This window comes from Symphodus melops (genome assembly GCF_947650265.1).
Source record: "Symphodus melops genome assembly, chromosome: 20".
Lineage (NCBI taxonomy): Eukaryota > Metazoa > Chordata > Actinopteri > Labriformes > Labridae > Symphodus > Symphodus melops.
Genome location: NC_136710.1, coordinates 5,732,869 through 5,748,312, shown reverse-complemented (window position 1 = coordinate 5,748,312; position 15,444 = coordinate 5,732,869). Strand labels below are relative to the sequence as shown.

Genomic DNA, 15,444 nt, shown 5'->3' with positions numbered 1-15,444 from the left:
CATAAAGAATGTCTATAAAGAATTGTGATGCAATGCAAAAGGACATTTATTCTTGTAATAATGTTCCTTTCACTAAAGCTATTGAAAAGTGAAAAAAAAAGAAAAATCTCAAAATTTTTGAATAATTTGCCATAAAAATTGTTGAAACAAATTCTTTCATCAGATCAGTAAAAGTTAAAGACATTTTAAAATCTGACCTGTGACCAAACCTAAGACTTTACTGTACAGTGGATAGAGACAATCGGAAATCAGGGACAGAGACTGTGGGGGACGACATGCTGGAAAGGAGCAACAGGTCGGATCTGAACCCGAGCAACGACAGTCTGTGAGGAGCACAGCTTCCTCACATGGGGCCCGTGCCCTAACAGATCGTCCACCGTCGTTCAATCTCTCCTGATATGTTTACAGACTTCATCTCTCGTTACTCATCTCATCTCTGTCCTCAGGGTTATTTTTTCTTGTTGAACCATGTTCCTTTTTGTTCATGCTCTACCTTTTCTTGGGAATGTTCAGACATGTTTCATAACTTCATTATAATCTGAATGCATGCAGGTCTGCACACAACATGTAACCCAGGTTTAGGCGTTATGAATACTTCATAGCGAGTTTTTCTGAGAGTCCTTTTTCCATTAGCTGGGGTCCATTCAGTTATTTTTCCCTCGGTTCCCTGATCATGTCTTTATAAATGTGGTGTAGTTATTAACCTCCAGCCCCAGGGCCGTGTTAATGAAGCTAATTCTCTCATGTAGGCGCAATCTTGAGGTAGCATAAAACATTTATACACTCTTCACTATTCATCTGTTTGATGATAGCCCATCAAACCTCTCTGGCCTTAAACAGCCCAAAGGACCCTCTGATACTTTGCTCATTTCCTCCACTGTATCATCTGTATGCCATTAGTCTTTTATCATCTGCTTAGTTATTCTTATCTCTCCTCCATGTTTTTTCACATTATTTTTCTTAAAGCTGTATCTCCTCCTTTACTTCTCTCCCTCCTGACGCTCCCTCCTTTACTCCGCCATTACCAGCAAGACAATCTGCCGCTCGCTTGGATCCCAATCACAGCTTCAAACATGCTTTTAGACGGATCAAAGGAGGTATAAAGCATTAATACACACACACACATACACACACTGCAGGCACTACATGCATGCATATCCACACTCTCACAATGAGCCTGTTGCAAATTATCGGCTTCAAAGACTAAAATAGATGCTGTGCGGAGTGTAATCTCTGAAATTTCCCATGCACACCCACACAAACCTGCCCACTCAAATGGCACACATTACAGCTAACATGCATGCTAATGTATACAAGAGAGAGTAGAAGTATAAGAAGAAACGGTGTGGATTTCTGTGTGTTGCAGGACATTGAAGTGGGTGTGCAGTTGCATGGGTGATTGTCGGTGTAATGAATGCTTGTTATTCTCAGATCTGCTGGTTAAGTAGGATGTCAGGCGAGGGGCGAAGGCTTCAAACGTTCTTTCATGCCTGCTTCGGTTCAGGTCGCATCGACCTCTGGATCTGCAGATCGATTGAGCAGCCTTGATTTAACTCATTTGGAGGAGCAAGAACTCTCTAATTGAACTTCAGGAAGCACACTCACTCTTAGGTTTAAAGGAGGTGAGAAATTGAACACCCTCAGTGAACATGCCCCGTACAAATCTGAAATGTGTTTCAGTCTTCAGTGTTACTTTTTTAACATTAGTCATCACTATGTGTTTACAGTCAAGAACATTATTAAAAACCAGAATTCTGTTCTGTGGTTTAAAAGTGAAATACAAGAGAATTTGCCAAAGGAAGTTGTTGTTCTAAGTAATACAGTCTGAGTAGCAGGTACTTTCATTGCATGCATTACCGGATTCAATTTCTACAGCCACATATTGATCTGCAAAAAGTTCCTCTCATGCTCCAGCACTTGGAGAAAACTCCTGAAAAACTCCTGGGCTGATTTGTGAACGCAGCAGACTATTGCATTGTTTACAGTAACTACTATGAGGAGTGTGGTGGAGTACGCATGCACAGGCACGAACACCAGGAGTTTTGAAAAGTTTCACTCGATATTCTGTTATTTATAGGAGTCCAGCAGCAGCATCCCTATTTACAGTTCATTACAGTGTTGGCAGCTTTTATCAAAGGTACATTATTAGAAATTCACTTTCCAACATGGACTACTTTGTTGATGAGCTCAAGGACAAACTACTTTACTACTATTTACTACTATTGGCTGAAGAAAATCATCTGAAGCGCTATAGAAAGATGAGAGTATTGTGAGAGAGGCAGAGGCAGGAAGTGAAGGACGCAGAGAGGCAGAGGCAGGAAGTGGAATTACACAAGGGTGTGAAATGACAAAATAAAACAGAAAATGATCTCTGAATTACCAAATGTGAATTAAATGTATAGCTGAACGTAAATTATAAATTACAGAGAGCTGAGTCTGACCTTGTTTTGTTTTTTCACAGCTACACACATGAGGAGAACAACCACAGATGTCCACAGCGTCACGTGTTGAACATCCCTTCAAGGTAATAAAGCTCTAGACAGAGTGGAGATCATTTCTTATTCACGTCACATTTTACGAAATCAGTCCACAGAATGAGACTGACAGGCAGAAGCCCACACATACTATGTTAACCTTGCTATTACCTCTGTCCCCTTGTGAACTATACGCTCTGTATTCATGGCTCGCTCCGCCTGGGGCTTTCAGTCACAGGCAGCAGTTTAACTCAAATTTTGAAAGGGAAACGACAGGGAGGCCAAAAGTTGATTTGAATCTGATTCCCTCTCAAATCTTCTGTATTCATGCTCTGTGCTTGTATTGACTTCTCCCACCCTCCCTGTCGAACGGCGTCCCGATTAGATGCAAGAAAACATCAGCGATCTAAAGATAGAAAAGCAGCTGAGGGAATGGACTCAACTTCTTTCACTGAGGATTTTCTAATTTTTATTGTCTCTGTCTCACTCTAGTTTCTGTCACACACAAATACACACACACACACACACGTACGCACACATAATCTCATACCCATAATGATAACGTTAAGGACTTTTGTGTCTCATTAATCACCATGGCAACAGCATTGGACCTACTTTCGACTCTTTTTTTCCTTCCTTCTTATTAACCTCTCTTTCTGTTTGTCTCCCTATGTTACACGCACACACACACACACACACACACACACACACACACACACACAGATTATGTTCTCGATCTCTTCCACTATACAGCCATCTACATTTAGCAGTGAATCGGATATTATTGGAAGTGACATAGTGCTGATGCATATTCACTGTTGCTTAGATTTTGTCCCTGCAGGATGTGCTGTTGGATTCTGCTTGATTATTGGTGTGAGGAATATTTTTTGTGTGTCACTGTGCGTGCGTGCAGAAATAGCAGCTCGTGAGATAGTGGGTGCAACCAAAAGAGAGAGAGAGTGTTTTCTTGATGCTGTGGCAGGTGTGTAACCCCTTAAGGGCAATGTAACATTGTGGCGCTACATCTGTGTGCATGCTCCAGGGACACCATCATTAGGTAACATGGTTTAGTTATGTTGGTTGTATTAGTGCAGAGCTGAAGTGTGTGTGTGTGTGTGTGTGTGTGTGTGTGTGTGTGTGTGTGTTTTAACTGTAAAGCAGGTGAGAAGAGTTGGAGATGTCTTGAAGCGAGAGCAGATGGGAATTCAAATATTATTGGAGCGTATGCTGCATGATTCATTTATGCTGTGTGTTTGTTTGTGTGTGTTCCTGCAGCTGATTGTGTGTGTGTGTGTGTGTGTGTGTGTGTGTGTGTGTGTGTGATAGTTGCCCTAAGGGGGTTATATAAACACAATTTCATACCAGCCAAAGCACAAAGCAGCATGGGATGTGAACTATGCTCTACGCTACATAACTTAAAGAGTCACTCTTTCTTGTCTGTTTACCTATAAAAAAGACACCAAAGCCTAACAAGGCACCAAAGATGAAGAGGTGGAATGTGAAGCTACACAAAATACCATGTTTGTACATTTTATGTACAAACATGCTCAAATCAAAGAATATTCAGAGTTTCAACTAAGTTAGAGTTGGACCATGAGCCTCCAGTTTCTCCTTTGTAGGTTGTTTCTATCATTTGTCTTTTATTTTTAAAAAAAAAAGGAGCGCACCTGTGTCTCTTTGAAGCATCTCAAATCCAATTTTGAATCAAGTAAGAAAAAAAAAACAATTTACAGGACTCTTCTCTTATCTTTAGTCTTAGAATGGATTGTTCTTTCTTTTTCTTTTTTGGGTGGGCTTTTTGGTGCATTGGTTTAGAGACAGAACGGTGGATGAAGTCAGAAATCCGGGAGAGACAGAGCGGGGAATGACACGCTGGAAATGGCGCCACAGGTCGGACCACAGCTGCAGCCCTCTGCTTTGACCTTTGGCCTTTTTGAGTGTGTGATGCACTTTGCGACACGTTAAACACAGTAAGATGAGAGGGCTGGAGAATAAAGTAAAACACAGGTTTCCTCTTTGATTGCATCCAGGGATGTTTTGATTGTTTTTGCCCACTAAATCAGGTGATCTCTCTAATTCAATTCACTTTTTTTTCTATCTCTGTTTATGTATGTCCACTGCAGATTTGGGGTTATCTTTGCTAAGAAAGCACTTGTTCAGTGAGCCCTGCCGCTCCAATAGTTCAAAAAATAGGTGAAAGGGAGTCTCTATACCAGTTATTGTGGGGTCTTTTTTGCACTTGGGTCCAATTTCAACTTTACAGGACCCGAGTTGGAGCCAAGTTGCATCAATGCAGCTTGTTAATTTTAGTCCTTTTTATCTGGGGTTTTCTTTCAAAAGGTTCATTCTCAGTTCACTCTCCTCTCACTGCTGCAGGGATTCTGTGTTGATTTTTTTGATGCTTCCTTCACAGTCGTCTCGAGTTTATGTCCTCCGGTCTAAGAATTGGTTGAGAGACTCTCCTGCTGCACACACCTGAAACACATTCAAAGTCATCCTAAAGGTGCTGTTCGATATTGCTCTCAGCAGAGATGGAAATTTGGGACTTGGACAAAATCAGTGACAACTTGAATAGTAGTCTTGTCGTCTGACGTTTTTGCCGACACAGCAGTATCGGCCAGGATTGCAAGTTTAGTTGCCACTATCATTAGCTCGGCTTAACACCCATGTTTGCTCAACTCCTTTTTGGTGTCTCGCGCTAGTATTATATTTGTCCGAGGTACCAGCCATTATCCAAACTCAATTGAAGAAAGGATAAAATGGCAGTGGAGCATCTTTAGGAGCAGATGAAGGCTCCCACTGTGACCTAAAGTGTTTTTCTCTGGCTTTGCTTCTGACTGTGTTAGTGTTGGCCAATACGCAGCTTCGGGCGATATCACAGCACAGAGCATCATTAAATGACCTCTAAAGGAAAATGGCACACAGTGAATGCTGCTTGTTAGGGTTCAACAACCTTTAAATTATTTACAACAACAATGATGAGGGAAATTTTTTTTATCTCTTGTAAATATACTGTTTTTAGGAAGAAACAGAAGAGACACAGCAGATAACACAAGACGGTTTTGTAAGAAGTTGAATGGCTTGGTGTCGGGCAGCTCAGCCTGCTTGTCTTGTCAAAGCAAAGACATCAACATTAGATGACTTGAAGTCAGTTCTGTCATCTGCCGACCCAGTTAGCTGCTTATATTCAGCTCCTGCAGGCCAAATGGGAGGAATGCAACCAGCTGTCGTTAGCATTGAAGGCAACATACTGTCAGAGCTATCTGTGTTATAAAGCTGATATCACATGTTTTTACCAAGAGTGTGGTGAGTTGATTTCTATACCCCTCTGTCAGTTCATGATCACCTAGCTTAGCTGTTTTAGGCAAGCAAATGGGAAATGGACATGAGCTTGTGTAGCATTTTTCTAGTCTGTTCTTTTAGAATGTCAAGATTGAAGACTTAGGGATGAGACACGATGTCTCCTCTGATTCTTGATTAGAAAGGGATAAGCAGCAGTTACAGAATCTCCTCCTTAAAAATGATATGTAGAGGTAAGTGGGGTGAGTGCATGTGAAGCGGTTACACCATTAAGCTGCAATTACTACAAAGCCATTTAGTAACATTAATTGCCAATTTCCTCAGAGTCTGCACTATAGGTTTCAGCAGCGCCACGGTTTGGTACACCCTGCTTCATTGTCTCTGGAGCGTGAGCGCAGCCATGAGCAGCTGTGCGCACATCACAGGAGAAATTCAAGATCACGCTGGAATTAAGAGAATAACGTGCAAACAACATGTTGCTTTGTCTTTCTGAAGATGCTCTCAGCATTTCCTTGTCTGACTTCCTGTTCAGGTCGTTCGATTATGTTCAGCTTGAAGCGTGCTTGCAGCAGGCTCGGTCATAGATCGTGTTTGGAACCGAATAGAGTGTGGTGGTGTTTCTGGCCCAGCGATGCTCGCTGTGAAAATAGGTCGAGAGTGGCTGATCTGTCATGAAGGGGAGTTTTTTCTTGCCACGCTATGACGGATTAAGCTGGATCCTTTACCTGCTTTTTGTAACATAACGATAAGCATGTTGTTTGACCTGCTCTTTTGTAATGTTTGTAGACGAAGACTAAGGTCCTTTTTGTAAAGCGTCTTGAGGTAACAATCGTTGTGAATCTGCACAATACAAATAAAGATTGATTGAAAGCACATAGAGACCGACAAAGCCAAAAATCAACGTTTTTAACAGCGTCAAAAGTCAAGTATGGCTGACTCACTCCTCAAGCTGAATACTACATCTTTAAAAACATTTGGTGTCTGTTTTAGTGTTTGTGAACACACACGGTTATTGACTCTTGGTGTTTGTGCGTCTGTTGCCAATGCACACAGGCCAAATTGGCAGTCACCTGCAACAGTGAGTCACTCAGTCACCCTTGACTCAATACAGTGCCATTTAGACAAGTGTACAACACAGTCAGAGGTGTGAGAGTGTGTCCATGCACTCATTTCACATTTCAGCTCTGTGTTGTTGTGTTGTTTTTTTTATCTCTGTGCCTGCTTGCATAAGCTTTGTGTCACTGTTTCAGAAGCGTCACAGTACTCTGCATACGAAACCTTTATGTGTTTGTGAGTGTGTTTGTGTATTCTGTGTGCTGGTATATTTAAGGGTAAGCTTGGTGTTTCTGTTTGACCTTTGGAAAATCCCTCGGTCCGTCGCACACGGTTGCTTCAATATAGATCCAAACACAGATCACTTGTGTTTGGAAATTTGTGTGCGTATGCTGTATTTGAGTACGTGTGTGCAAATCCAGAGAGAGACAGGAAAAGGTAGGGAGAGAAGGAATGGAATCACATCAATATTTAATTTTGGGTTGAGGTTGTGCAATTTTGAAATTGTTCTTCTATAATTTATACCAACGTCATGACTTGAATAAAAGAAAAGAGTCAAAGGGACAAAGACACAAAGGGAACAAATGTTAGAGATGTGCGAGTAGCAGAGATGAAAATGTCTGACCAGCTGGCCAGCTCATATTCAAAGGTCAATGTAAATGTGATATAGGAATATAAATAAAGATTGATTGAAAGGTCAAAGGTCACTTTGACACTCTCAGAATTAATGAAATAACCTTTTTACTGCTGTCTAATTCCTGTTGAATGTGTGTGGTGCCGCGTGATTATGGATCCTGCCACCGATCATTATCAGAGCCCTTGCACGGGTTCACCAAGGATCAATGATGAATATATAAGTAGGTGATTGAAATGCATTCTCCAAAGGTTTTAGGGATCAGTCAGATTGAAATGAGGACCAGGGGACTAAATATTTAAAAGACCATTACACAAAGCAAACCACAACAATATTGATGAGGTTTGGTCTTTAGTCTTCCTATTGTTAAATAAATTGATTCTTTCTAATATTGTTGGACCTTTGTTTCACTTTATTGATTGTTCCTTGGCTTCCATCTTTCAGTAGTTTCTTGATTGTCTTCTTCATTGTGGTGTCTTTAATTTGATTTTCGGCTTTCTCCTTGCTTCTTAAGTCCATGCCTTGGTTTCAGTTTTCCTTTTTTGGTTCTTTGGTTACTCCTTAGGCAGCTTAGTTCATTCTTCAATGTTTTTATTTCGGTCCTGGTTTTCTGTATTCAACATATCTGTTAAAGCTTGTAATGCTGTTAGTTTGGAATATTTTTTTTCCATGTGATTAAAGGACATTTTTTTCTGGTGCTGTGACATAATGTTCGCATCTTACCGATTGTTCACATTTGTAGCCATGCTCCAAAGAAGCTTGTTTGAGCAGATGACAACTTTTTATGGCTTTGGTTGATGTACAAATCAATAGAGCCACAAAGAAGGAAATTAAGGCGAGAGACGATAGCGTGAGAAGGAGACAAAGGACAAAAGTGAGCAGTTAGAAATGACAGAAACGTTGAGAGATGGAGGAGTCACAAGGCAAAACTGTCAGAAAGAAAAGGATGGAAGATAGGAATGCATGGCAGGTGGAAGTATGTTAAGGGTGTCTGAGTGGTAAAAAGAAACTGATAAAACAGGAAGAGAGATGGAAGGAAGGGAGTGAGAAGAAGAGGGGGAAAATGTTGCCAAATTACTGTAGGATGACTGACTGCAGAGAAGAAAATTTGGATCACAGACCGAGGTGTACCGGTGAAAAGGACAGGTATAATGATGGGTACGAGAGGTAAAGGAGCTGTACAGAATACTAAAGATGAAAGGCTGACGCAATGTGGTTTAGGGTGGAAATAGAATGAGCTCGAGAATTTACAGAATGGGCTCAGAGATTCCCCGGTGAAGTTGTTAGGTCTACTTGCAAGTGGCTTTTTATTGTGCTGGGCACATGGGTTTTTTTGATGGAAAGCCAGCACTGGATAACAAAATAAACACATTGTGAATTTCACAAAGCCAAAACACAGATTCCAATAGAACCAGGGCAAAAAGTATGCGAGTACTCGAGCATGGAACAAGTACAGAGGCCATAGTCCTCCAACCGGGCAACCCAGATTAGAATCCGACCTGGGGCTTCTTTCCCGTCATTCACCACTCTAAGTTACAAGCATGGTTGTAGTTTTCTATCTTTATAAGTGAAGTAAATGATCTGAGTGGTTAACAACATCAGTGACAAGGGTCACCACATCCCAGCAATGAGCTTATATCCCCAGTAAAAAAAAAAAAGACTACAACCAAACAAACTGTTGTTTCGTTTATGTAAATGAAGTAGCCGAGGTTTCATTGAGCTGCTCCAATTAGTTTTGAAGATACAGCTGTACTGATAAAACAGCCTGTATCAAACAGAGGCTATATAAACAAAAGTGTTGTTTGTGTCCTTCTGCAGTCAAGCGCCCAACGCATATTCTTCGTTTTTGCCTTCGGTAAGCGTTGACCTTACTGCTCCGCACACCAGAAGCTTTTAGAAGTCAGAGACATTCTGCCTCATCTAATGTGACACTTAAGAAAGATCTACATCAGGGGTAGAAACACAGCTCTCTGATTTATAACACCAGAACGGTAGAACACGGAGTATCGTTTTTGAAAGTTTAAAAACCTTTGGAGTGAAGGTAGACTGCTTGTGTTTGTGTGTGTGTGTGTGTGTGTGTGTGTGTGTGTGTGTTTGTGTGTGTCCAGGTAAGTGCTCCTCTAATAGGCATTCACGGCCGAATAGAGCGCAGGAAGCTTAAGAATCCTCTAGAGCATACTCACAGGTGCAATAACACACACACCCTCTCACACAGAACGACACAGGCACACAAAAAATCTCCTTCATAAGTGACAATCCAATAAATGCCTTCGTCTGCAGTGTGCACAGTCAAGCATGAAAATGTGCCATTACCTTCACACCGCTGTTGAGTGGTATATTGGAATTTAATAGAGGTGAATGGGAAGTACAAATATACAAGGAAATGCAAAGTTAAGCTGCCACCTGACATGTGGCTGCAGAAAATCTATTCAGTCATGAGCAGGACTGAATGGTTGACAAGGTTTGAGTCCTGACACACGTTAAGATGTCTGAAAGAGACGTGGGGGGTCCCTTAATTGATTTTTGCCAAGGGTCCCAACAGAGTGCAGAAACGCCACTGAACCCATGGCACATACGCATTAACTGTCCGCATGCGGTTTGTTTGCAGCACCACGATAGCACACACAAAAAGTCTGAGCTGGTTTGTACGTGACAGAAATGGGCCAACGGTTTACTTTCTCCTTTTTCGGAAATTAATGCGATCTGCTTTCCGAACACGAGTGGCGGTTGGATTGTAATGATCTGTGCAGTTAGCATGAGCAATTATAGCCTACACTGCTGAAGCAAACTGAAGGCACTGACAGAATTATGCAATCAAAGGAGAGGGTTTCATGGTACTCCTCGCACTTGTAATTAAGAGACGATTGATTTTATGAAGTGCAGTGCAAGGGCACAACAACAGCGAGGCCCTCTCAGTCACCACAGCCTCACACTTTGATGTTTACTCTCCCCCAAATGCATTTAATATTTCAGTGCTGGTAATTTAATGCAGTGCTTGGATGAGAGCTCTGGAGACTCGTATATTTTACTGCGGGGCAAAGGCAAGGCGACACAGAGGAGATTTGTTAAGGAGCCATGCGAGGAAAGGACATCTGCATCTTAATTGATTTCTGGCTGGATGTTTTTAAATTTATGTGCACCTAAATAATTTATTCATGCGTAGGATCATGTGTGAACAGCGTGATATCTCGGGGAATTTCAATATTTCTTCCGTGTTTCTATGGTGAGAATAGTGCTTGTTATCAATGTGACTCCTGCAGGTGTGTGTGTGTGTGTGTGTGTGTGTGTTTAAAGTATCCTGCAGCTAAGCCAGATGGTTGTGTCAAGTACAGAGCACTAAAATGAAATGTTCTGACAACTCGGCCCCACATTGCGTGCCACAGACACGATCCTTATGTGTGTGTGCATAATGGTGTGTGTTCATGAGGGCCAATCATAAGGTCAGGGTGACTCAGGGACTACCTGCACCTGTTCGTCTGAGTCTTTCTCTAACTTTATCTCTCTTCTTTTTGTCTGTCTGCAGACAGACAAAAAGCTGCTTTCACTCGTGGCTGCACACACTCATTGAGCGTGCTCAGCATAATGAAAACACACACGCACCCACACGCACCCACACACACACACACACACACACACACACACACACACACACACACACACACACACACACACACACACACACACACACACGCACACGCACACTGAGACACATGCAGGCAGCAGTAATTAACAGCTAACTGCGAGAAGCCATTATCATTACAGGAACGAGGTGGGATCAGACGCTCCCACCTACATAATGGACAATTAGTCTCTGCATCGTCATGTGTCCAACAAGAAACTCTTTTCAGGAATGAAAGCGCCATTGACTAGTTCTGCACTGGCATTTGTGCTGGTTTTACAGGATTTATTGCAACCTTTTGTCCAACAAATTGCCATTTTAGTCGTAGACATTGCTGCAATTTGGAGCACAAAATAGGAGTCACATAGTGTCTTCTTCTCTTCTGAAAGCTTATCGGATGGTTTGGTCGGAGCAAAGGGTCATGAGAAGTTTTTTACATTTAAAGAGACAAATTTAAGGCGTTATTGTTATTGCATTTTATCGTTGATGACTTCAATGACTTCAAAAGATTTTGATACCATGTTTTCAGAGAATTAACGTGGCAAGTAAACCAGGGAGCAGAATAAAGGAGGCGTGAGATTGCTATACATGTTTTAAGTATTTGGTTGGAAATGAAACTTGATGTCTCTGTTGGGATTGTAAGTGTTCTGTCCTACGTTATTTCATCTAATGTGAAGTTCTCCACTTTATTGTTGACTGAAAACATCTGCACACAAACACGATCCACTGGAAGCTGAATCGTTTGCACTTTATAATAAAACAAATGACAAATTAGGAATATGAGTCAAAAGAATATTCCTTATAATAAAGTTGACCCTAATACTAATTCAAAGTAATGAGGATATAATACAAAGGGGCTATATATTGGTTACCACTGTAACCTTCCACTTAGAACAGATTTCCTCTTTATTCCAGAGGCCAGGTATTCTGAAAGTAATTTGAGGCGATCTTTTAACTTTATACTCGATTTACTTTAACGTCCTGTGGCCACAGGATTGCTTCCACATTGTCACGGTCTAAGAGGTAATCTGAGATTGATTGCATTTTGAAATTAAACATCCTGAGCTCGCCTGCTAGCTAGAGATGAATGCATTAGAGGGCAGACAAATTGGGTCTGGGTCCCCTCCCCCCCTTCCCCCCCTCTCCCCCCCCCCCACCATCACCACACAAGTCTGAGCTAATGGAGCCACCACAAAGGCTACGGTGGCTAGACTGCCCTCCTGAAATTGATCCTTGCCTTCTCGATAGTCCAAAGATTGAGCATTAAAATGAAATATGAACAATATTATGACTCAAAACAATGTGGGTAATGCGTGCTGTATATTCCACTCTATAGATGATTGGAAGGTTTAAAGGATGTCGTGCAGGATGCAGCATCTTACCAGAGGCTTATACATGAGTCAAGTGTGTTTTTATGTATATGTGTGTGTGTGTGTGTGTGTGTGTGTGTGTGTGTTTATATGTGCGTGCCTGTCTTTGTGGTTTAGTGTGTGTATAGGATTTTATTCCTCCTCAAGGTTAGAACGGAAATCCACACCGTCCATATTAGTCAGGCTTTATATCTCCTTGAGCTCCAGAGTTCTCCTCCTTTTTCATCCTATCCCTCATTTCTTTTTCCTCGCTGCTGCATTTCATTCTTTCGCCTTCATTCTTTTTTTCCTGCTACGTCGTAAACATAAACTCCTCTCCTCGCCGTTCCGCCCTTCTCCTCTCCTCATGCCGTCTCGTCCTCTATCGATCGCAGATCGTTAATTAACAGAATTTATTTTCTAACGAGCCAAACACTGATTATCTTGTTCCAGTGGTAGAAACAACTTCCCGCGGTGCTTCACTTGGACCTCCGAACACGAGGTCAAAACAATCACACTGCACTCAGACCACAGTGCCTCTGCAGTGCACTACTGCTGATCTGTGCTCGAGCGCTGTAAGAGCCGTAGCCCCAAGAGACTTTGCACCAAACGGCTGGAAAATTAGAAGGCTCTGCTGCCAACTTTTTTCCTCGCGCACAAAAGCGTATCAAGGGATGAGCTGCGGTTTCTTGGGCATAGGGGGCTTATGTTTTCAGAACCGTCTTACAAAGGGGGGGCTTCCTGGAGGAGAGAGGATACATTTGAGCCTGTGGTGGTCTAAAGAACGAGCCTCCCGCGGTTTATCGAATGATGCATCACACAGCTTCAGGCTTCAGCAGCCCCCCCACAGAGGAGAGTCTCTTCATCTCCTCATATTATTAGTGCCCTCACTCTCACGTTACTTTTTCTACATCTTTTTCACTGTGTGCGTAGGTGTGTGTGTGTGTGTGTGTGTGCGTGTGTGTGTGTGTGTTTGTGAGTGTCCTTGCTGGCAACCTCACAGAAACAAGTTTGAGAAACTTTAATGTGGTTCTAATCCAGTCACACAGTCAAGCTCGAGATCCCCACACGGCAAAGAAGCGTTCTGCTCCGTGTTCAGTTTATGTAGAATAAAGTTTGAGGAGATGTCTCCTGACAGCCGGGGCTCCGACAAACACAGCGCATTCTAATAAACAAAATGTAGCATTTACACACTGCACACTCACCTCTGACCCTGCTGCCGTCCACATCCTCACCCCTGTCAACTCAACTACACCATGAAAGTGATATAAATGGCTTCCCCTCAGGAAGCAATTGCTCTGTACTCAGTCATAGTGTCCACTTGTAGGTTCTTTACCTTTGAAATGCATGTCAATAAATGTGAGAATGTGAATCGACTTCAGTGCTTCTTATTGAACACCTGAAGCTTTAAGTGGGACTGAGTGACGTCTTGCTGCATCTTTAAAGCATCTCTGTCAAAGCTCCTTTGGAGACTCATTTAAGTCCAGCACACTTCTCTAATCAATGCTCATACAAGTTGCCGACTAATCCTTCCACTGTGCTCCCTAAACAGGTTAGGACTGAAACCGTGGCGATAAGGGAGAGGAGGCTGCAGACATTATTTAGAGGATGGACAAATGAGAAATACAAAGAGAGTGACAGTCAAGACAGCATTGTACATGTCTAGAAAAGGTGCCATGCCCTTGATCTTTCAGACTGCTGTCCGGTTTAATTTGTGTGTGAGTGGGTTTGTAGGCATGTGACCTTGAGGTAACGAGGTCCATTCAGCTGCTGATTGCCAGGCTGCTCTGACGTCGCCTCTGGTAATGCTGGGAATTGATCCGCAGCCAAGCTCCTAAAATTTCACCTCCAAATCTAAATCTCTCACCCCATCGCTTTTTTGTCTCCTTTTTCTTTCCGCTCCTTCCCCTCTACGTCAGTTTCCTACTGGCCTCGCTGTCCTTTATCCAACTGGATTTAAAGGCCAATCGCTCACCTGTTGCTAAATCCGCGCTGCAGTGTGTGACTTTGTTACCGCACTCATTGTACCTGTTTAAAGTCTCGCCAACCTCATTGCATGCTCGTCATTGAAACGCTGACAAGAAAGATCATTTGCAGTCGCTGCATGCATCGGTGCATGTGAAGGAAATATAAACTATGCAACATTAAATAATTAGAGCCTCCTCTCCTCCTACTCAGGTATCCCATTGTGCTCATGCACACCCACTCATACTCCGACACACACACACTCACGCGTGATTACAGACACCCTCCCACTCACAATTGTTACTGAGTTGTTTCATTGAGGTTAAGAAGAGTGCGAGCACAGATGTATGCAAAAGACTCGACTAATGGAACAACGTATTCAAAAACAAACAGGAGAAAAACTTACATTTCAAAATTCAAACATCTCCTAACTTTCCCAACCCGGTTGTCAACTAGAAAACAACACATAGAGGGACTTTAGGTGTGATGACATCATCTTCCTTTGGTATACAGGAGTCCAGTTGGTGCAGAGCTCACTGCTTCAGCCTGTTATTATAATCTCCACTTAAGAGCCTGATTTATGAGGAGAACCCTCTCCTCTAATTGATTTAGTTAATGTCATCTCTATATGAATAATCTGCTAATGTTTCTCTGCTTTCTCCCATCTGGTTGACATGTACACGCACGCATACACACACACACACACACACACACACACACACCTACACACACACACACACACACACACACACACTGAGTGCAGCACCTACTCATTTCATAGTCCTAATGATAATGATGATAACTTTCCTATCCCATTAATCACGGCTGTAACGCCACAACAGCTCTCTCGCTCTGTAATATCGCTCATTTATTCATTTAAAGAAAGCTTAAATAAAGCCGTTTGACATGTTTCTTCTCCTGCATTGCTGCACTCAAGAAAAGTGCTTTCCACCTCATAATGTTCACAGCTGTAGAATTAGAGGTTTGAACTGGATCAGTCTGCAGCTGGAAGTTTCTCTATTTGATTTCTGACGCACAAACAAATTGGTT

General features: G+C 42.2%; 2 protein-coding genes across 2 annotated transcripts in view; both read left to right on the top strand.

The window, feature by feature from the left end:
- The window catches only part of ppp1r14bb (protein phosphatase 1, regulatory (inhibitor) subunit 14Bb), a 190,008-nt gene that overhangs the window by 36,781 nt on the left and 137,783 nt on the right, over positions 1-15,444 (top strand). The gene's annotated exons all lie outside the window — the stretch shown is intronic.
- slc8a4b (solute carrier family 8 member 4b) overlaps positions 1-15,444 on the top strand; it is an 83,109-nt gene that overhangs the window by 13,512 nt on the left and 54,153 nt on the right. The window contains exon 2 of the mRNA XM_079371411.1: positions 2,462-2,524. The gene's annotated coding sequence lies outside the window, so the exon portion shown is untranslated. The remainder of the gene's footprint in view (positions 1-2,461; positions 2,525-15,444) is intronic.